The sequence below is a fragment of the Pseudophryne corroboree genome, chromosome 2 (genome assembly GCF_028390025.1).
Source record: "Pseudophryne corroboree isolate aPseCor3 chromosome 2, aPseCor3.hap2, whole genome shotgun sequence".
Taxonomy (NCBI): domain Eukaryota; kingdom Metazoa; phylum Chordata; class Amphibia; order Anura; family Myobatrachidae; genus Pseudophryne; species Pseudophryne corroboree.
The window spans coordinates 889315310-889335915 of NC_086445.1; positions in this window are offsets into that span (position 1 = coordinate 889315310).

Consider the following 20606-nt stretch of genomic DNA (forward strand, 5'->3'; position numbering starts at 1 on the left):
ACCTGATTTCTTCTTCTGCCCTGATTAGCAGTAGTTCTCAGATCTCTGCATCAGACCAGGCTGAGGCTGAACTCTAGCTAACACTACATGTCAGCAGTGACTTGGTGCAGATCAGGCTGTGAGCAGACTGGGGATATTGTATGCAGGTCAGGCTGTGGCTGTAGTGAAGGGAGCAGGCTACAGAAGCTGCATAAACGCTGCTGTGATGCTCCATGTGCACTGTCTGCGGGGCACTGATAGATGACATCATCTGCCAGTGCCACAGAAGCTCCAATCAGCTTCTCTCTGCAAAAGCAGAGTCAAATAACCCAGGTTGGGAGTGTTTACACCGCCACAGAATCCGGGTCTGACCCTGATCATTTCCCGGGGGATAATCCTGGGAAACAAGACCGAGTTATTTTTTAAGACCCCATTTCCACCAAGCCCTGACTTGGATTGACTCGGCAATAACCTGGGTAATTTCTTTGGTGTAAATGGGTTATTAGACTGTTTGGATATTGTGGGGTTATATTTCATGCTTTCTGCGATCTGGGTTAGACCTGGTTCCTAACAGTTGCTTGCCTAAAGATAATTAATAAGTTATCACCAGGCGGCAGAATAATTGAATAACATGTATAGTGGACATAATGCCAAATAAAAAGGTAAACTTAATTTAAATAAGTAAAAAAAACAACAACAAAAAAACTTCACTATTGGGTAGATTACCGAGCATACTTTCGGCTTCACTAATCACTTCTGTACTCTTGCCAGACACAGCACATGGAGAACTTTCTGTTGGTGACATTATCAAGTTTGGAGAGCTCTGAGAGCTTATCTGACCAGCAAGGCCCTGCTCTTCCTCTAGAACCTCAGGCTCACTTGTATCATCTCACCAGGCACTGGCTCTATACCTACAGGAACTGCTATCCCAATAACCACTGTTGTACACATTTGGAGAGCATGGTGTGTGCCCACATACCCCTTTGGCTATCACCCCTTAAGCGACCCCAACACCAACCTGTATTGTAGTGACTATGATACTGTCACTGTAACTAAGCACTGGGATCAGCTGGCACCAATCACACCAATGTACATGGGGACAGAAATGTACAGCAGTGATATTGTGGGTGCTCCAGTGCAATGCCACCACATCATCAACTGTCCTCCATGAAGAGCAGATTAGCAGACGAACCTAAGACAAGAGAGGAGCACAGTTGGAACAAAAATTCAGGAGTAGGTGAGTGTTATGTGGGGGACTGAGGTAAGCTATTTATGTCCATGGTACGGGGGGGGAGTTTAGGATTGAGGTGAGTGGTCTGTGTCTGGGGACAGGAAGAAAGTGCGCAGCTTGTGTCCATCAGTGGGGTTATAGGAGTATAGGGTCAAGGTTAGTGGTCTGGGGTCAGAAAGGGTTTTTCATGCACACCCTTTACTGAGACTATATGCACACCTATGCCAATAACTATCCAAATCCTCTGTTGTGCCCAGAGCCAAGAACACAACCCATCTATTGTCTGCAACACTACCTCCCCACTTAATGTGCTGGGATGGAGTAATTGGTGAAGGGCCATTTCCAAAGGGCTGCAGCTTTTTAACTCAACTAGCGCTAAGTCACAGTCAGTACCTGGCAATATAAACTATTGGATGGACCCATCGTCCCATCTACTGATATAAAGTACACTATTGAATCCCTGTAACTGTCGCCTGACAGGTACTGATTCTGTGTCACATCCAAAGTGGTTGTGTTTACAGGCAGCCATAGAATTCATATGCACCACATTATTCTAATGCAAAATTCCATTCAGCTAATGAGAGAGCCAATATACTGTATCTGCAAGTGGAAAGCTATGCCATACATTGATTTTATGCCAGCTGACGCACTGTCATCATTAGTATTGGAGATTACACCAGCCCCATTGTACGTGTTAGAGCTTGGTCAGAAACAGGTTTCCTTTCCCCATACACACAACTCAGAATTGCACAGAGGTTTAAATACATGTCCATAACATGCCCATTACACTCCATGACACACACAAGTGGCACAGGTCACTGTTACTGCATTGTTGCTGCCAAGATCCCATCCTGAAATCCCCAATTTCATGGAATGCCATGTTCTGTCTGACTCAGAATAAGATGGATATATGCAAAAATCTTACATGTGCATCTTCGCATGCGCTGTATGCAAACAAATCACCACCTATATACAGAGATACATTTGACTCAGAATGATTTCCAGCTCTGGGCTGCAAGTAAATCCATCCCATTATGGACCATGCTACTGCTCTGGTCCTGACACGAAGGAGAGGCTGTGTAAAAGATACATTCCCTAGGAACTAATGGGGCCGCGCTGATTGGTTAGAGCGTGGAAACAGTTGAGATGGCAGATTTTAAATTACAGTCAATAACAGTGCATAGAAAATACTGTCAATTTAAACACAAACTACCGCATCGCCAATTGTTTATTTGTTCTATGATGTCATTTCAGAGTACTTTGAGACTTTAAATTGCATAAATTTCAATAAAAACATTTCAGCAAAGTTTTGATTTTCTTCAGAATTCAGTTTTCAAAGTTTAAGCCAAAGAAAGTTCACACTCTGGCATACAAATGATCCTTTCAATGTCACTGGCAAATTATATGTAAAATAAGACACTGAACAAATCTTTCTCACATTTTAATTTCATTAACTGTGTTTTTTACAGTGCTTTTCCTATTTCATTGATTTAGATAAAATTTTAATTCTTATAGCTTTATATTGTAAATCATTCTTCAAATGGAAGTTCTTTTTTGACCAGTCATAAGTAAATCTTTGTAAATTATGAAATTCATTTTAATAATAGCTGTAATCATATACTCATTTTAGACAATGGCGGTTGTGCTGAGGCCTGAGCACAAAGCCACAGTCACCGTGCCAGCGCAATCTGCGCCCTGCCGCTGCCAGAGCTGGATTAAGGCCTTGGGAGAACCGCAGCACTAAAGACTGGGGGACCCTAAAGACCAACATTTGGGATATAGGGATGGGACCTCATTCAGATTTGGTTGGAGGAGCTATCGCTGCTGCTTATAATAGAGCAGCATTAATAGCATTAATATGGTTATGCAGCAGTAGGCGTCACACCTCCTGCTGCATTATTGATCCGAACTGCATCCAAGGACGCAGTATTGGATCTTCCTCAGAACATCGGCTAGCTGCATGACCCATGGGGTGGCACGAGCTGGCAACAATACCTACCAAGAGGCCAGGAAATCTCCGTCCCCTGAGAGAGATCCTGGAATCTTCCCAGAGACATGCCTCCGTTTGGGGAAACAGAGGCTGTCGCTGCCCCCAAATGGCATCAGATTGTCAATCACTGACAGTGTCATGCCACCTTGTGTCTGCCGCCACACTCCCATACTGCACATGTGCAGTATAGGTCCGGGCGTGCGCAAACTACTGAACGTCTGTACTTTGTTGCATGAGACGCTCCTCCCCCACATCTGAACAAGGGCCATAGTGCGCAAGCCTTCAGCGTGCACATGAGCAGGGAGCATGGCCACAAGTAATGTGAAAATTTCACTTCACGCTGGGGGCATACATATCACTTCTCCAGGCTCACGCACACAGCAGATGGGAGCGTTCCCTCTCTATCTTTACTCCAGCCCACAGGTGGTACAGTGCCCGAAAAAACAGGAGTGTCCCATCAAAACACGATGGTTAGCGGGAAATGCATACATTCATAGTCATACAGACACACACACACACACACACACACACACACACACACACACACACACACACACACATATATATATATATATATACCCACACACATATACACATATATACAGTCTCAGACATAAACATGAATATATACTGTTAAACACATGCATACAGTCACACACTTATACACATATGTACAGTGCATCCGGAAAGTATTCACAATGCTGCACTTTTTCCAAATTTTGTTATATTACAGCCTTATTCCAAAAATGGAATAAATTCATTTTTTCCCTCACAATTCTACACACAATGGGGGTAATTCCGAGTTGATCGCATCAGGAACTTTGTTAACAGTTGGGCAAAACCATGTGTACCGCAGGAGGGGCAGATATAACTAGAGATGAGCGGGTTCGGTTTCTCTGAATCCGAACCCGCACGAACTTCATGTTTTTTTTCACGGGTCCGAGCGACTCGGATCTTCCCGCCTTGCTCGGTTAACCCGAGCGCGCCCGAACGTCATCATGACGCTGTCGGATTCTCGCGAGACTCGGATTCTATATAAGGAGCCGCGCGTCGCCGCCATTTTCACACGTGCATTGAGATTGATAGGGAGAGGACGTGGCTGGCGTCCTCTCCATTTAGATTAGGAGAGAGAGAGAGAGATTGACCTGAGGCTGATACTGTAGAAGAGAGTGCAGAGTTTAGTGACTGACCACAGTGACCACCAGCAGTGCAGTTGTTTTATTTAATATATCCGTTCTCTGCCTGAAAAAAACGGTACACACAGTGACTCAGTCACATACCATATCTGTGTGCACTGCTCAGCCCAGTGTGCTGCATGCCTGCATCATCTATGTATATATTATATATCTGACTGTGCTCAGCTCACACAGCTTATAATTGTGGGGGAGACTGGGGAGCACTGCAGTGCCAGTTATAGGTTATAGCAGGAGCCAGGAGTACAAGACAGTCACATACCATATCTGTGTGCACTGCTCAGCCCAGTGTGCTGCATCATCTATGTATATATTATATATCTGACTGTGCTCAGCTCACACAGCTTATAATAGTGGGGGAGACTGGGGAGCACTGCAGTGCCAGTTATAGGTTATAGCAGGAGCCAGGAGTACATATTATATTAAAATTAAACAGTGCACACTTTTGCTGCAGGAGTGCCACTGCCAGTGTGACTGACCAGTGACCTGACCACACTGACCACCAGTATAGTTAGTAGTATACTATATTGTGATTGCCTGAAAAAGTTAAACACTCGTCGTGTGACTTCACTTGTGTGGTGTTTTTTTTTTTATTCTATAAAAAACTCATTCTGCTGACAGACAGTGTCCAGCAGGTCCGTCATTATATAATATATATACCTGTCCGGCTGCAGTAGTGATATATATATATTTTTTATATCATTATTTATCATCCAGTCGCAGCAGACACAGTACGGTAGTTCACGGCAGTAGCTACCTCTGTGTCGGCACTCGGCAGTCCATCCATAATTGTATACCACCTACCCGTGTTTTTTTTTTCTTTCTTCTTTATACATACATACTACTACATCTCTTTATCAACCAGTCTATATTAGCAGCAGACACAGTACAGTACGGTAGTTCACGGCTGTGGCTACCTCTGTGTCGGCACTCGGCAGTCCGTCCATAATTGTATACCACCTAACCGTGGTTTTTTTTTCTTTCTTCTTTATACATACATACTACGACATCTCTTTATCAACCAGTCTATATTAGCAGCAGACACAGTACAGTACGGTAGTTCACGGCAGTGGCTACCTCTGTGTCGGCACTCGGCAGTCCGTCCATAATTGTATACCACCTAACCGTGGGTTTTTTTTCTTTCTTCTTCATACATACATACTACGACATCTCTTTATCAACCAGTCTATATTAGCAGCAGACACAGTACAGTACGGTAGTTCACGGCTGTGGCTACCTCTGTGTCGGCACTCGGCAGTCCGTCCATAATTGTATACCACCTAACCGTGGTTTTTTTTTCTTTCTTCTTTATACATACATACTACTACATCTCTTTATCAACCAGTCTATATTAGCAGCAGACACAGTACAGTACGGTAGTTCACGGCTGTGGCTACCTCTGTGTCGGCACTCGGCAGTCCGTCCATAATTGTATACCACCTAACCGTGGTTTTTTTTTCTTTCTTCTTCATACATACATACTACGACATCTCTTTATCAACCAGTCTATATTAGCAGCAGACACAGTACAGTACGGTAGTTCACGGCTGTGGCTACCTCTGTGTCGGCACTCGGCAGTCCGTCCATAATTGTATACCACCTAACCGTGGTTTTTTTTTCTTTCTTCTTTATACATACATACTACGACATCTCTTTATCAACCAGTCTATATTAGCAGCAGACACAGTACAGTACGGTAGTTCACGGCTGTGGCTACCTCTGTGTCGGCACTCGGCAGTCCGTCCATAATTGTATACCACCTAACCGTGGTTTTTTTTTCTTTCTTCTTCATACATACATACTACGACATCTCTTTATCAACCAGTCTATATTAGCAGCAGACACAGTACAGTACGGTAGTTCACGGCTGTGGCTACCTCTGTGTCGGCACTCGGCAGTCCGTCCATAATTGTATACCACCTAACCGTGGTTTTTTTTCTTTCTTCTTTATACATACATACTACGACATCTCTTTATCAACCAGTCTATATTAGCAGCAGACACAGTACAGTACGGTAGTTCACGGCTGTGGCTACCTCTGTGTCGGCACTCGGCAGTCCGTCCATAATTGTATACCACCTACCCGTGGTTTTTTCTTTCTTTCTTCTTCATACATACATACTACGACATCTCTTTATCAACCAGTCTATATTAGCAGCAGACACAGTACAGTACGGTAGTTCACGGCTGTGGCTACCTCTGTGTCGGCACTCGGCAGTCCGTCCATAATTGTATACCACCTAACCGTGGTTTTTTTTTCTTTCTTCTTCATACATACATACTACGACATCTCTTTATCAACCAGTCTATATTAGCAGCAGACACAGTACAGTACGGTAGTTCACGGCTGTGGCTACCTCTGTGTCGGCACTCGGCAGTCCGTCCATAATTGTATACTAGTATCCATCCATCTCCATTGTTTACCTGAGGTGCCTTTTAGTTGTGCCTATTAAAATATGGAGAACAAAAATGTTGAGGTTCCAAAATTAGGGAAAGATCAAGATCCACTTCCACCTCGTGCTGAAGCTGCTGCCACTAGTCATGGCCGAGACGATGAAATGCCAGCAACGTCGTCTGCCAAGGCCGATGCCCAATGTCATAGTACAGAGCATGTCAAATCCAAAACACCAAATATCAGTAAAAAAAGGACTCCAAAACCTAAAATAAAATTGTCGGAGGAGAAGCGTAAACTTGCCAATATGCCATTTACCACACGGAGTGGCAAGGAACGGCTGAGGCCCTGGCCTATGTTCATGGCTAGTGGTTCAGCTTCACATGAGGATGGAAGCACTCAGCCTCTCGCTAGAAAAATGAAAAGACTCAAGCTGGCAAAAGCACAGCAAAGAACTGTGCATTCTTCGAAATCCCAAATCCACAAGGAGAGTCCAATTGTGTCGGTTGCGATGCCTGACCTTCCCAACACTGGACGTGAAGAGCATGCGCCTTCCACCATTTGCACGCCCCCTGCAAGTGCTGGAAGGAGCACCCGCAGTCCAGTTCCTGATAGTCAGATTGAAGATGTCAGTGTTGAAGTACACCAGGATGAGGAGGATATGGGTGTTGCTGGCGCTGGGGAGGAAATTGACCAGGAGGATTCTGATGGTGAGGTGGTTTGTTTAAGTCAGGCACCCGGGGAGACACCTGTTGTCGGTGGGAGGAATATGGCCGTTGACATGCCAGGTGAAAATACCAAAAAAATCAGCTCTTCGGTGTGGAGGTATTTCAACAGAAATGCGGACAACAGGTGTCAAGCCGTGTGTTCCCTTTGTCAAGCTGTAATAAGTAGGGGTAAGGACGTTAACCACCTCGGAACATCCTCCCTTATACGTCACCTGCAGCGCATTCATAATAAGACAGTGACAAGTTCAAAAACTTTGGGTGACAGCGGAAGCAGTCCACTGACCAGTAAATCCCTTCCTCTTGTAACCAAGCTCACGCAAACCACCCCACCAACTCCCTCAGTGTCAATTTCCTCCTTCCCCAGGAATGCCAATAGTCCTGCAGGCCATGTCACTGGCAATTCTGACGATTCCTCTCCTGCCTGGGATTCCTCTGATGCATCCTTGCGTGTAACGCCTACTGCTGCTGGCGCTGCTGTTGTTGCTGCTGGGAGTCGATGGTCATCCCAGAGGGGAAGTCGTAAGACCACTTTTACTACTTCCACCAAGCAATTGACTGTCCAACAGTCCTTTGCGAGGAAGATGAAATATCACAGCAGTCATCCTACTGCAAAGCGGATAACTGAGGCCTTGGCATCCTGGGTGGTGAGAACCGTGGTTCCGGTATCCATCATTACTGCAGAGCCAACTAGAGACTTGTTGGAGGTACTGTGTCCCCGGTACCAAATACCATCTAGGTTCCATTTCTCTAGGCAGGCGATACCGAAAATTTACACAGACCTCAGAAAAAGAGTCACCAGTGTCCTAAAAAATGCAGCTGTACCCAATGTCCACTTAACCACGGACATGTGGACAAGTGGAGCAGGGCAGGGTCAGGACTATATGACTGTGACAGCCCACTGGGTAGATGTATGGACTCCCGCCGCAAGAACAGCAGCGGCGGCACCAGTAGCAGCATCTCCCAAACGCCAACTCTTTCCTAGGCAGGCTACGCTTTGTATCACCGGTTTCCAGAATACGCACACAGCTGAAAACCTCTTACGGGAACTGAGGAAGATCATTGCGGAATGGCTTACCCCAATTGGACTCTCCTGTGGATTTGTGGCATCGGACAACGCCAGCAATATTGTGTGTGCATTAAATATGGGCAAATTCCAGCACGTCCCATGTTTTGCACATACCTTGAATTTGGTGGTGCAGAATTATTTAAAAAATGACAGGGGCGTGCAAGAGATGCTGTCGGTGGCCAGAAGAATTGCGGGACACTTTCGGCGTACAGGCACCACGTACAGAAGACTGGAGCACCACCAAAAACTACTGAACCTGCCCTGCCATCATCTGAAGCAAGAAGTGGTAACGAGGTGGAATTCAACCCTCTATATGCTTCAGAGGTTGGAGGAGCAGCAAAAGGCCATTCAAGCCTATACAATTGAGCACGATATAGGAGGTGGAATGCACCTGTCTCAAGCGCAGTGGAGAATGATTTCAACGTTGTGCAAGGTTCTGATGCCCTTTGAACTTGCCACACGTGAAGTCAGTTCAGACACTGCCAGCCTGAGTCAGGTCATTCCCCTCATCAGGCTTTTGCAGAAGAAGCTGGAGACATTGAAGGAGGAGCTAACACGGAGCGATTCCGCTAGGCATGTGGGACTTGTGGATGGAGCCCTTAATTCGCTTAACAAGGATTCACGGGTGGTCAATCTGTTGAAATCAGAGCACTACATTTTGGCCACCGTGCTCGATCCTAGATTTAAAGCCTACCTTGGATCTCTCTTTCCGGCAGACACAAGTCTGCTGGGGTTGAAAGACCTGCTGGTGAGAAAATTGTCAAGTCAAGCGGAACGCGACCTGTCAACATCTCCTCCTTCACATTCTCCCGCAACTGGGGGTGCGAGGAAAAGGCTCAGAATTCCGAGCCCACCCGCTGGCGGTGATGCAGGGCAGTCTGGAGCGACTGCTGATGCTGACATCTGGTCCGGACTGAAGGACCTGACAACGATTACGGACATGTCGTCTACTGTCACTGCATATGATTCTCTCACCATTGAAAGAATGGTGGAGGATTATATGAGTGACCGCATCCAAGTAGGCACGTCACACAGTCCATACTTATACTGGCAGGAAAAAGAGGCAATTTGGAGGCCATTGCACAAACTGGCTTTATTCTACCTAAGTTGCCCTCCCACAAGTGTGTACTCCGAAAGAGTGTTTAGTGCCGCCGCTCACCTTGTCAGCAATCGGCGTACGAGGTTACATCCAGAAAATGTGGAGAAGATGATGTTCATTAAAATGAATTATAATCAATTCCTCCGCGGAGACATTGACCAGCAGCAATTGCCTCCACAAAGTACACAGGGAGCTGAGATGGTGGATTCCAGTGGGGACGAATTGATAATCTGTGAGGAGGGGGATGTACACGGTGATATATCGGAGGGTGATGATGAGGTGGACATCTTGCCTCTGTAGAGCCAGTTTGTGCAAGGAGAGATTAATTGCTTCTTTTTTGGGGGGGGTCCAAACCAACCCGTCATATCAGTCACAGTCGTGTGGCAGACCCTGTCACTGAAATGATGGGTTGGTTAAAGTGTGCATGTCCTGTTTTGTTTATACAACATAAGGGTGGGTGGGAGGGCCCAAGGACAATTCCATCTTGCACCTCTTTTTTCTTTTATTTTTCTTTGCGTCATGTGCTGTTTGGGGAGGGTTTTTTGGAAGGGACATCCTGCGTGACACTGCAGTGCCACTCCTAAATGGGCCCGGTGTTTGTGTCGGCCACTAGGGTCGCTAATCTTACTCACACAGTCAGCTACCTCATTGCGCCTCTTTTTTTCTTTGCGTCATGTGCTGATTGGGGAGGGTTTTTTGGAAGGGACATCCTGCGTGACACTGCAGTGCCACTCCTAAATGGGCCCGGTGTTTGTGTCGGCCACTAGGGTCGCTAATCTTACTCACACAGTCAGCTACCTCATTGCGCCTCTTTTTTTCTTTGCGTCATGTGCTGATTGGGGAGGGTTTTTTGGAAGGGACATCCTGCGTGACACTGCAGTGCCACTCCTAAATGGGCCCGGTGTTTGTGTCGGCCACTAGGGTCGCTAATCTTACTCACACAGTCAGCTACCTCATTGCGCCTCTTTTTTTCTTTGCGTCATGTGCTGATTGGGGAGGGTTTTTTGGAAGGGACATCCTGCGTGACACTGCAGTGCCACTCCTAAATGGGCCCGGTGTTTGTGTCGGCCACTAGGGTCGCTAATCTTACTCACACAGTCAGCTACCTCATTGCGCCTCTTTTTTTCTTTGCATCATGTGCTGATTGGGGAGGGTTTTTTTGAAGGGACATCCTGCGTGACACTGCAGTGCCACTCCTAAATGGGCCCGGTGTTTGTGTCGGCCACTAGGGTCGCTAATCTTACTCACACAGTCAGCTACCTCATTGCGCCTCTTTTTTTCTTTGCGTCATGTGCTGATTGGGGAGGGTTTTTTGGAAGGGACATCCTGCGTGACACTGCAGTGCCACTCCTAAATGGGCCCGGTGTTTGTGTCGGCCACTAGGGTCGCTAATCTTACTCACACAGTCAGCTACCTCATTGCGCCTCTTTTTTTCTTTGCGTCATGTGCTGATTGGGGAGGGTTTTTTGGAAGGGACATCCTGCGTGACACTGCAGTGCCACTCCTAAATGGGCCCGGTGTTTGTGTCGGCCACTAGGGTCGCTAATCTTACTCACACAGTCAGCTACCTCATTGCGCCTCTTTTTTTCTTTGCGTCATGTGCTGATTGGGGAGGGTTTTTTGGAAGGGACATCCTGCGTGACACTGCAGTGCCACTCCTAAATGGGCCCGGTGTTTGTGTCGGCCACTAGGGTCGCTTATCTTACTCACACAGTCAGCTACCTCATTGCGCCTCTTTTTTTCTTTGCGTCATGTGCTGATTGGGGAGGGTTTTTTGGAAGGGACATCCTGCGTGACACTGCAGTGCCACTCCTAGATGGGCCAGGTGTTTGTGTCGGCCACTAGTGTCGCTTAGCTTAGTCATCCAGCGACCTTGGTGCAAATTTTAGGACTAAAAATAATATTGTGAGGTGTGAGGTATTCAGAATAGACTGAAAATGAGTGGAAATTATGGTTTTTGAGGTTAATAATAATATGGGATCAAAATGACCCCCAAATTCTATGATTTAAGCTGTTTTTTAGGGTTTTTTTAAAAAAACACCCGAATCCAAAACACACCCGAATCCGACAAAAAAAATTCGGTGAGGTTTTGCCAAAACGCGGTCGAACCCAAAACACGGCCGCGGAACCGAACCCAAAACCAAAACACAAAACCCGAAAAATTTCAGGCGCTCATCTCTAGATATAACATGTGCAGAGAGAGTTAGATTTGGGTGGGTTATTTTGTTTCTGTGCAGGGTAAATACTGGCTGCTTTATTTTTACACTGCAATTTAGATTGCAGATTGAACACAACCCACCCAAATCTAACCCTCTCTGCACATGTTATACAGATGGAGCCACGCTAATCGTGGCTCCATCTGCGACTGAGTGTGCCCGTCAAGGCGGACCGCCAGGCACGAATGGAACACGCATGCGCCCCATTCAAAGTGTATGGGAGCATCTCTGTGCGCTCGCCATCGTGCGGTGGATAGTGGAGTGGGCTTAATATTCATAATGTTCTGGTGGGAGGGAAGCTTGCTTGACTGCAGATATCTCAAGTTTCTGAAAATAAATTTCTTAGATTTTAATGGGATAAAAAAGTAGAGAGTTCCACTTTCCAGGAGGTACTGGGGACTTGGGGGTCATAGTTCAGGAGCCAGAGCAATCCACCAATGAAAATATAAAACTGCATACCATGCGTGTGGTGAAGGCTGATATCTCTGGTTCTGGGCATAGTAGAGACAAGCTGCCAGTATCCACCAAAAGGGGAGAGGCCCAGCTTTTGGAGTATAGCCTCAGAAAAACTCTAAATAAGACAGAACCCAAGATATCTGGCTGGGAAGAACAAATAAAAGGCTTTGATGGGGACCACTGCTTTCATGTTGGATATCCCAGTTCCCCAGGGACGATTTTCAAAAATCTGGTACCCCTGGAAAGAGGGGACCCTCAGCTATAATCCTAGGGCCCTTATACTCCTCGGGCCCTTGGGCAAAAGCCCATTAAGCCCGTACAAAAGACGGCCCTGACAACGACCCTAAGCACACAGCGAAGATATCAAAGGAGTGGCTTCAGGACAACTCTGTGAATGTCCTTGAGTGACCCAGCCAGAGCCCAGACTTGAATCTGATTGAACATCTCTGGAGAGATCTGAAAATAGCTGTGAACCGACGCTTCCCATCTAATCTGATGGAGCTTGACAGGTGCTGCAAAGAGGAATGGGTTGAACCGCCAAAAAGATAGGTGTGCCAAGCTTGTGGCATCATATTCAAAAAGACTTGAGGCTGTAATTGCTGCCAAAGGTGCATCAACAAAGTATTGAGCAAAGGCTGTGAATACTTATGTACATGTGATTTCTTAGTTGTTCATTTTTAATAAATTTGCAAAAATCTCAAAAAAACTTGTTTTATGTTGTCATTATGGGGTATTGTGTGTAGAATTGTGAGGGGAAAAAATTAATTTATTCAATTTTGGAATAAGACTGTAACATAAAATGTGGAAAAAAAATTGAAGCGCTGTGAATACTTTCCAGATGCACTGTACATATAGTCACACACTTATACATACAGTGCCTTGCTAAAGTATTTACTCCCTTGGCTTTTTACTTATTTTGTTACATTACAACCTGTAATTTAATTTTTTTTATCTGATTTTTATGTGATGGATATGCACAAAATAGTCTAAGTTGGTGAAGTGTAATGAGAAAAATTTATATAAAAAACAATTTTTATAAATAAAAATTTGAAAGTTGGCATGTGCATATGTATTCACCCCCTTTGCTATAAAGCCCCTTAAAAGTTCTGGTGCAACCAATTACCATCAGAAGTCACATAATTGGTGAAATGAAGTCCACCTGTGTGCAATCTAAGTGTAACATGATCTGTCAGTATAAACACACCTTTTCTGAAAGGCCCCAGAGGCGGCAACACCACTAAGCAAGGCATCAAACCATAAATACCAAGGAGCTCTCCAAACAAGTTAGGGGTAAAGTTGTTGAGAAGTACAAGTCAGGGTTGGGTTATAAAAAAATATCCAAATCTTTGATGATCCCCCAGAGCACCATCAAATCCATCATCTTCAAATGGAAAGAACATGGTACCACAACAAACCTGCCAGGAGAGGGTCGGCCACTAAAACTCCCAGACCAAGGAAGGAGGGCCTTAAACAGATAGGCAGCACAGAGACCAAAGGTAACCCTGAGGGAGCTGTAGAGTTCCACAGCAGAGACTGGTATATCTGAGCTGGGCTTTTTCTGTTATTTTGTCCTATTTGTTGTTTGCTTCACAATACAATAAAAAAAAACTTCAAAGTTGTAGCCATGTTCTGTGAATGAAATGATGCAAACCTTCAAACAATACATATTAATTCCAGGTTGTCCGGCAACAAAACATGAAAAATGCTAAGGGGGGTGAATACATTAGCAAGGCACTGTACTTTTTTCACACAAAGTCATAAACATATACACATACCATAATCACACAATACATATTATCACACAGATAAACACATATTATACATATAGAGTACCCCTCTCCTCCGTCGTACCTTACACATTACCACACATTGACTGACTGGGTGGGCTGTGGGTACACAGTGACTACAGCTGCTCCTCCTGCCTCCTCCCCTTGCTCCTCTCACCAGCGATGCTGCCTGCACTTAAACTTAAAGCACAGTGCCGTGTAAGCCCCACTCCTCCCAGCCCCTTCCTCTTTGTAATTTATACAGCTTGCGGTGCCCTTTGCACTGCAGCTGTAAACAAAGCTGGGGGGGGGGGGCTTTAGAAGCAAGGGGCACCAAGGGTAATGTACCCCTGAGCCTCACCCCCTTTAATCTGGCTCTGGAAACAGCCCACTTCTGCACTCAAAAGGTCCTGGGGACTGTGCAGTTTAAAGTTGTCACTGGCCACCAGTCAATCCCTGCTTGTGGTCTGGCTGCTAATCAAAAGAAGTGGTGGCTTTTTCAAAATCTGGCATGAGCCAAGTGGCAGCTTCTCATTGGCTGGTGATTGGTGCACAACTGCCACCAGATTCAAACAGTGGCACCTTCTTTTGAGCGCAGGATTGGCTGCTGACCAGTGCCAACTTTTAACTGCACTACAGCTGGGACCCAATGCTCCCAATCTGTCTATGTCTCACTACCAGCACAGACAAAAGTGTGGGAGTTGAGAGAGGCAAATGACAGGAGCAGGGGGTGAGATGGGGGAGTGAGAGACACACGGGGTGAGATGGTGGAGTGAGAGGAGCAGGGTGTGAGAGGCACAGTGGGTGAGATGGGGGAGTGAGATGATGGAGTGAGAGGACGAGGGGGTGAGATGGAGGAGTGAGAGGAGCAGAGACAGATTGCAGAGTGCGAAGCGCAGGGGATGAGATGGGGGAATGAGAAGCACAAGGGTTGAGATGGGGGAGTGAAAGGCGCAGGGGGTGAGATGAGGGAGTGAGAGGAGCAGGGGGTGAGAGGCGCAGGGGGTGAATTGAAGTAGTGAGAGGAGCAGGGGGTGAGATGGGGGAGTGAGAAGCACAGGAGATGAGATGGGGAAATGAGAAGCACAGGGGGTGAGATGGGGGAGTGAGAGGCGCAGAGAGTGAGATGGGGGAATGTGAAGCACAGGGGGAAAGATGAAGGAGTGAGAAGAGCAGGGGGTTAGATGGAGGAGTGAGAGATGCAGGGGGTAAGATGGGGGAGTAAGACGTGCAGGAGTGAGATAGAGTGCACGTGACCCACAATCAGAAAGTCACGGCTGTATGATCTACACACTGTAGTCTCCTCAGCAAGGACTGCCCACACAGCGAGCCACTGACCACCACTGAAGAGAAAAAGGAGGTGAGGGGCCGCCAACTCGCCCAGCAGGATGAACATTGCGGCTACCTAAATTTCACTGCAGGACAACATGGGGAGGACAGCGCACATAGGAATACTGGTAAGTGATCACAAGCGGGACACCACCCAACACTTCTATACTGTTCCATTTATTCTAAGTATGGGACAATTATAATTGAGACATTAATTAAATGGGCTCTACTTGGTGTGCACTGTATGTAAGGGGCTCTACCTGGTATAATGTGTATAAGGGGCTCTAACTGGTATAATGTGTATAAGGAGCTCTACCTGGGGTAACGTATATTAAAAGGGGCTCTACCTGGCATAATATGTAAAAAAGGGGCTCTACCTGGTGTAATGTGTATAAGGGGCTCTACCTGGCAAATTTGGGGGGCTGGGTGCCAAAGGAAACTTTCGCCCTGGGTGCCACAAAGTCTAGAACTGACCCTGATTTTAGTACAGGTAGTTTTTGCTCTTGAGATATTTTGGGACTACTGTATAAACCCATAAAATTGTTGCATACGGATGTGTTGTCCTCATACATCTTTCCTCAATACACCATGCAGCGGGAGATGCCTGGCGTGAGTGAGCTGACAGGTCCCCTGCAACTCAGTTAGGGCCTGTCATATTTTTTTGCCAAAATACGTCTTATTCGCATCGCTATGCAAATAGGACGCACAAGCAGCTTATCTATAATAAGATTTTACTTACCGGTAAATCTATTTCTCGTAGTCCGTAGTGGATGCTGGGAACTCCGTAAGGACCATGGGGAATAGACGGGCTCCGCAGGGGACAGGGCACTCTAAGAAAGAATTAGGACTACTGGTGTGCACTGGCTCCTCTCTCTATGTCCCTCCTCCAGACCTCAGTTAAGGAAACTGTGCCCGGAAGGCTGACAGTACAAGGAAAGGATTTTGGAATCCAGGGTAAGACTCATACCAGCCACACCAATCACACCGTATAACGCGTGATAAACTTACCCAGTTAACAGTATGAACAACAACAGAGCATCAGACAAACCTGATGCAACCATAACATAACCCTTATTTAAGCAATAACTATATCCAAGTATTGCAGAAGAAGTCCGCACTTGGGACGGGCGCCCAGCATCCACTACGGACTACGAGAAATAGATTTACCGGTAAGTAAAATCTTATTTTCTCTTCCGTCCTAGTGGATGCTGGGGACTCCGTAAGGACCATGGGGATTATACCAAAGCTCCCAAACGGGCGGGAGAGTGCGGATGACTCTGCAGCACCGAATGAGCAAACACAAGGTCCTCCTTAGCCAGGGTATCAAACTTGTAGAATTTTGCAAACGTGTTTGAACCCGACCAAGTAGCTGCTCGGCAAAGCTGTAATGCCGAGACCCCTCGGGCAGCCGCCCAAGAAGAGCCCACCTTCCTTGTGGAATGGGCTTTTACAGATTTTGGATGCGGCAATCCTGCCGCAGAATGAGCCTGCTGAATCGTGTTACAGATCCAGCGAGCAATAGTTTGCTTTGAAGCAGGAGCACCCAGCTTGTTGGATGCATACAGGATAAACAGTGAGTCAGTTTTCCTGACTCCAGCCGTTCTGGCTACATAAATCTTCAAAGCCCGGACTACATCCAGTAACTTGGAATCCTCCAAGTCACGAGTAGCCGTAGGCACCACAATAGGTTGGTTCAAATGAAAAGATGACACCACCTTCGGCAGAAATTGCGGACGAGTCCGTAATTCTGCCCTGTCCATATGGAAAACCAGATGGGGGCTTTTACATGACAAAGCCGCCAATTCTGACACACGCCTAGCCGAAGCTAAGGCCAATAGCATGACCACTTTCGACGTGAGATACTTTAACTCCACTGTCTTAAGTGGCTCAAACCAGTGAGATTTCAGGAAACTCAACACCACGTTAAGATCCCAAGGTGCCACTGGTGGCACAAAAGGGGGCTGAATATGCAGCACTCCCATTACAAACGTCTGAACCTCAGGAAGAGAAGCCAGTTCCTTTTAAAAGAAAATGGATAGGGCCAAAATCTGGACCTTTATGGACCCTAATTTTAAGCCCATAGTCACTCCCGACTGTAGGAAGTGAAGGAAACGGCCCAGCTGGAATTCCTCTGTAGGGGCCTTCCTGGCCTCACACCAAGCAACCTATTTTCGCCATATACGGTGATAATGTTTTGCTGTCACATCCTTCCTAGCCTTTATCAGCGTAGGAATAACTTCATCCGGAATGCCTTTTTCCGCTAGGATCCGGCGTTCAACCGCCATGCCGTCAAACGCAGCCGCGGTAAGTCTTGGAACAGACAGGGCCCCTGTTGCAACAGATCCTGTCTGAGAGGCAGAGGCCATGAGTCCTCTGTGAGCATTTCTTGCAGTTCCGGGTACCAAGTCCTTCTTGGCCAATCCAGAACAATGAGTATTGTTCTCACTCCTCTTTTTCTTACGATTCTCAGCACCTTGGGTATGAGAGGAAGAGGAGGAAACACATAGACCGACTGGAACACCCACGGTGTTACTAGTGCGTCCACAGCTATCGCCTGAGGGTCTTTTGACCTGGCGCAATACTTTTGTAGCTTTTTGTTGAGGCGGGATGCCATCCTGTCCACCTGTGGCAGTTCCCATCGATTTGTAATCTGTGTGAAGACTTCTTGATGAAGTCCCCACTCTCCCGGGTGGAGGTCGTGCCTGCTGAGGAAGTCTGCTTCCCAGTTGTCCACTCCCGGAATGAACACTGCTGACAGTGCTCGTACGTGATTCTCCGCCCATCAAAGAATTCTGGTGGCTACTGCCATCGCCACCCTGCTCCTTGTGCCGCCTTGGCGGATTACATGAGCCACTGCGGTGATGTTGTCTGATTGAATCAGCACCGATTGGTTGCGAAGCAGGGTCTCCGCTTGACTTAGGGCGTTGTATATGGCCCTTAGCTTCAGGATATTGATGTGAAGGCAAGTCTCCTGACTTGACCACAGCCTTGGAAACTTCTTCCATGAGTGACTGCCCCCACCCTCGGAGGCTTGCATTCGTGGTCACCAGGACCCAGTCCTGAATGCCGAACCTGCGGCCCTCGAGAAGGTGAGTACTCTTGCAGCCACCACAGAAGAGACACCCTGTCCCTGGGGGATAGGGTGATCAGCCGATGCATCTGTAGATGCGATCCGGACCACTTGTCCAACAGATCCCATTGAAAAGGTCCTCGCATGGAACCTGCCGAAGGGAATGGCCTCGTATGACGCCACCATCTTTCCCAGGACTCTCGTGCAGAGATGCACCGACACCTGTTTTGGTTTTAAGAGGTCTCTGACCCGTGTCATGAGTTCCTGAGCCTTCCCCGTCAGGAGAAAACCTTCTTCTGGTCTGTGTCCAGAATCATGCCCAGGAAGGGCAGACACGTCGTAGGAATCAGCTGCGACTTTGGAATATTCAGAAACCAGCCGTGCTGTTGTAACACTTCCCGAGAGCGTGCTACACTAATCAGCAACTGCTCTCTGGACCTCGCCTTTATGAGGAGATCGTCCAAGTATGGGATAATTGTGACTCCTTGCCTTCGCAGGAGCACCATCATTACTGCCATTACCTTGGTAAATATTCTCGGTGCTGTGGACAGACCAAACGGCAACGTCTGGAATCGGTAATGACAATCCTGTACCACAAATCTGAGGTACTCCTCATGAGGTGGATAAACGGGGACATGAAGGTAAGCATCCTTTATGTCCAGAGACACCATAAAATCCCCCTCCCTTGCAATGACCGCTCTGAGCGATTCCATCTTGAACTTGAACTTTCCAAGTGTATGTTCAGGGATTTTAAATTCAATATGGGTCTGACCGAACCATCTGGTTTCGGGACTACAACATGGTCGAATAATAACCCCCTCCTTGTTGAAGGAGGGTAACCTTGACCACCACCTGTTGAAGATACAATTTGTGAATTGCAGTTAACCCTGTTTCCCTCTCGGGGGGGGGGGGGGGTGGAGGTCGGGGGGGGGGGGGGGGGGGGGGAGGCCGGCAGGGCCGTCAGTGAGGAGGCATCTTCTCAAAGTCCAGCTTGTATCCCTGAGACACAATAACTATTTCCCGGGGATCTAAAAGGGAGTGAACCCACTTGTGGCTGAACTTACGAAAGCGTGCCCCTACCGGGCCTAGCTCCGCCTGTGGAGCCCCAGCGACATGCGGTGGATTTTTGTAGAGGCCGGGGAGGACTTCTGTTCCTGGGAACTAGCTGTGTTGTGCAGCTGGTTTCCTCTGCCCCCGCCTCTGGCAAGAAAGGACGCACCTCGGACTTTCTTGTTTCTTTGTTCGAACGGCTGCATTTGATAATGACGTGCTGTCCTAGGCTGTGCAGGAATATAAGGCAAATTATCAGAATTACCAGCTATAGCTGTGGAGACCAGGTCCGAGAACCCTTCTCCACACTTCCATATGCCACTCAAGTTGGCATCATCTGTCCATTGCATATTCTACAGGATACGTCAAGCAGAAATCGACATAGCTTTGCCTCTAGGACCCAGTATACTCATGTCTCTTTGGGCATGTTTTATGATATATATCTCTTAAGACAGCATCTTTAACATATATATATATCTATATATACACACATATATATATATATATATATATATATATATACATACTACGGTCTCAATTTCTGCTGATAAGGTACCTGTCCACGCCGCCACAGCGCTATAAACCCATGCCGACACAATCGCCGGTCTGAGTAGTGTACCCAAATGTGCACGCTATCTGCAGGATCCCTGAGAATAGCTAGGGCTACCTTTTGGGCAAACGTGACACCCTAGGGGAAGATTCCCATGACATCCTGACCCTAGTGGGGAAAGGATACTGCCTGAGAATTCTTTGTGGGAAGCTGCAGTCTCTTGTCTGGAGATTCCCGCTCTTTTTCCTCATGAGAGGAGGGAAATTTACCTCCGCTTTCTTCCCCTTAAAATGTGTACCCTTGTGTCAGGGACAGATGAGTCATCAGTGATATGCAAATCCTCTTTTATTACAATAATCATATATTGAATACTTTTCTGCCATTTTGGCTGTAACTTTGCATTATCGTAGTCGACACTGGAGTCAAACTCCGTGTCGATATCAGTGTCTATTATTTTGGATAGTGAGCATTGTGAGACTCTGAAGGTCTCT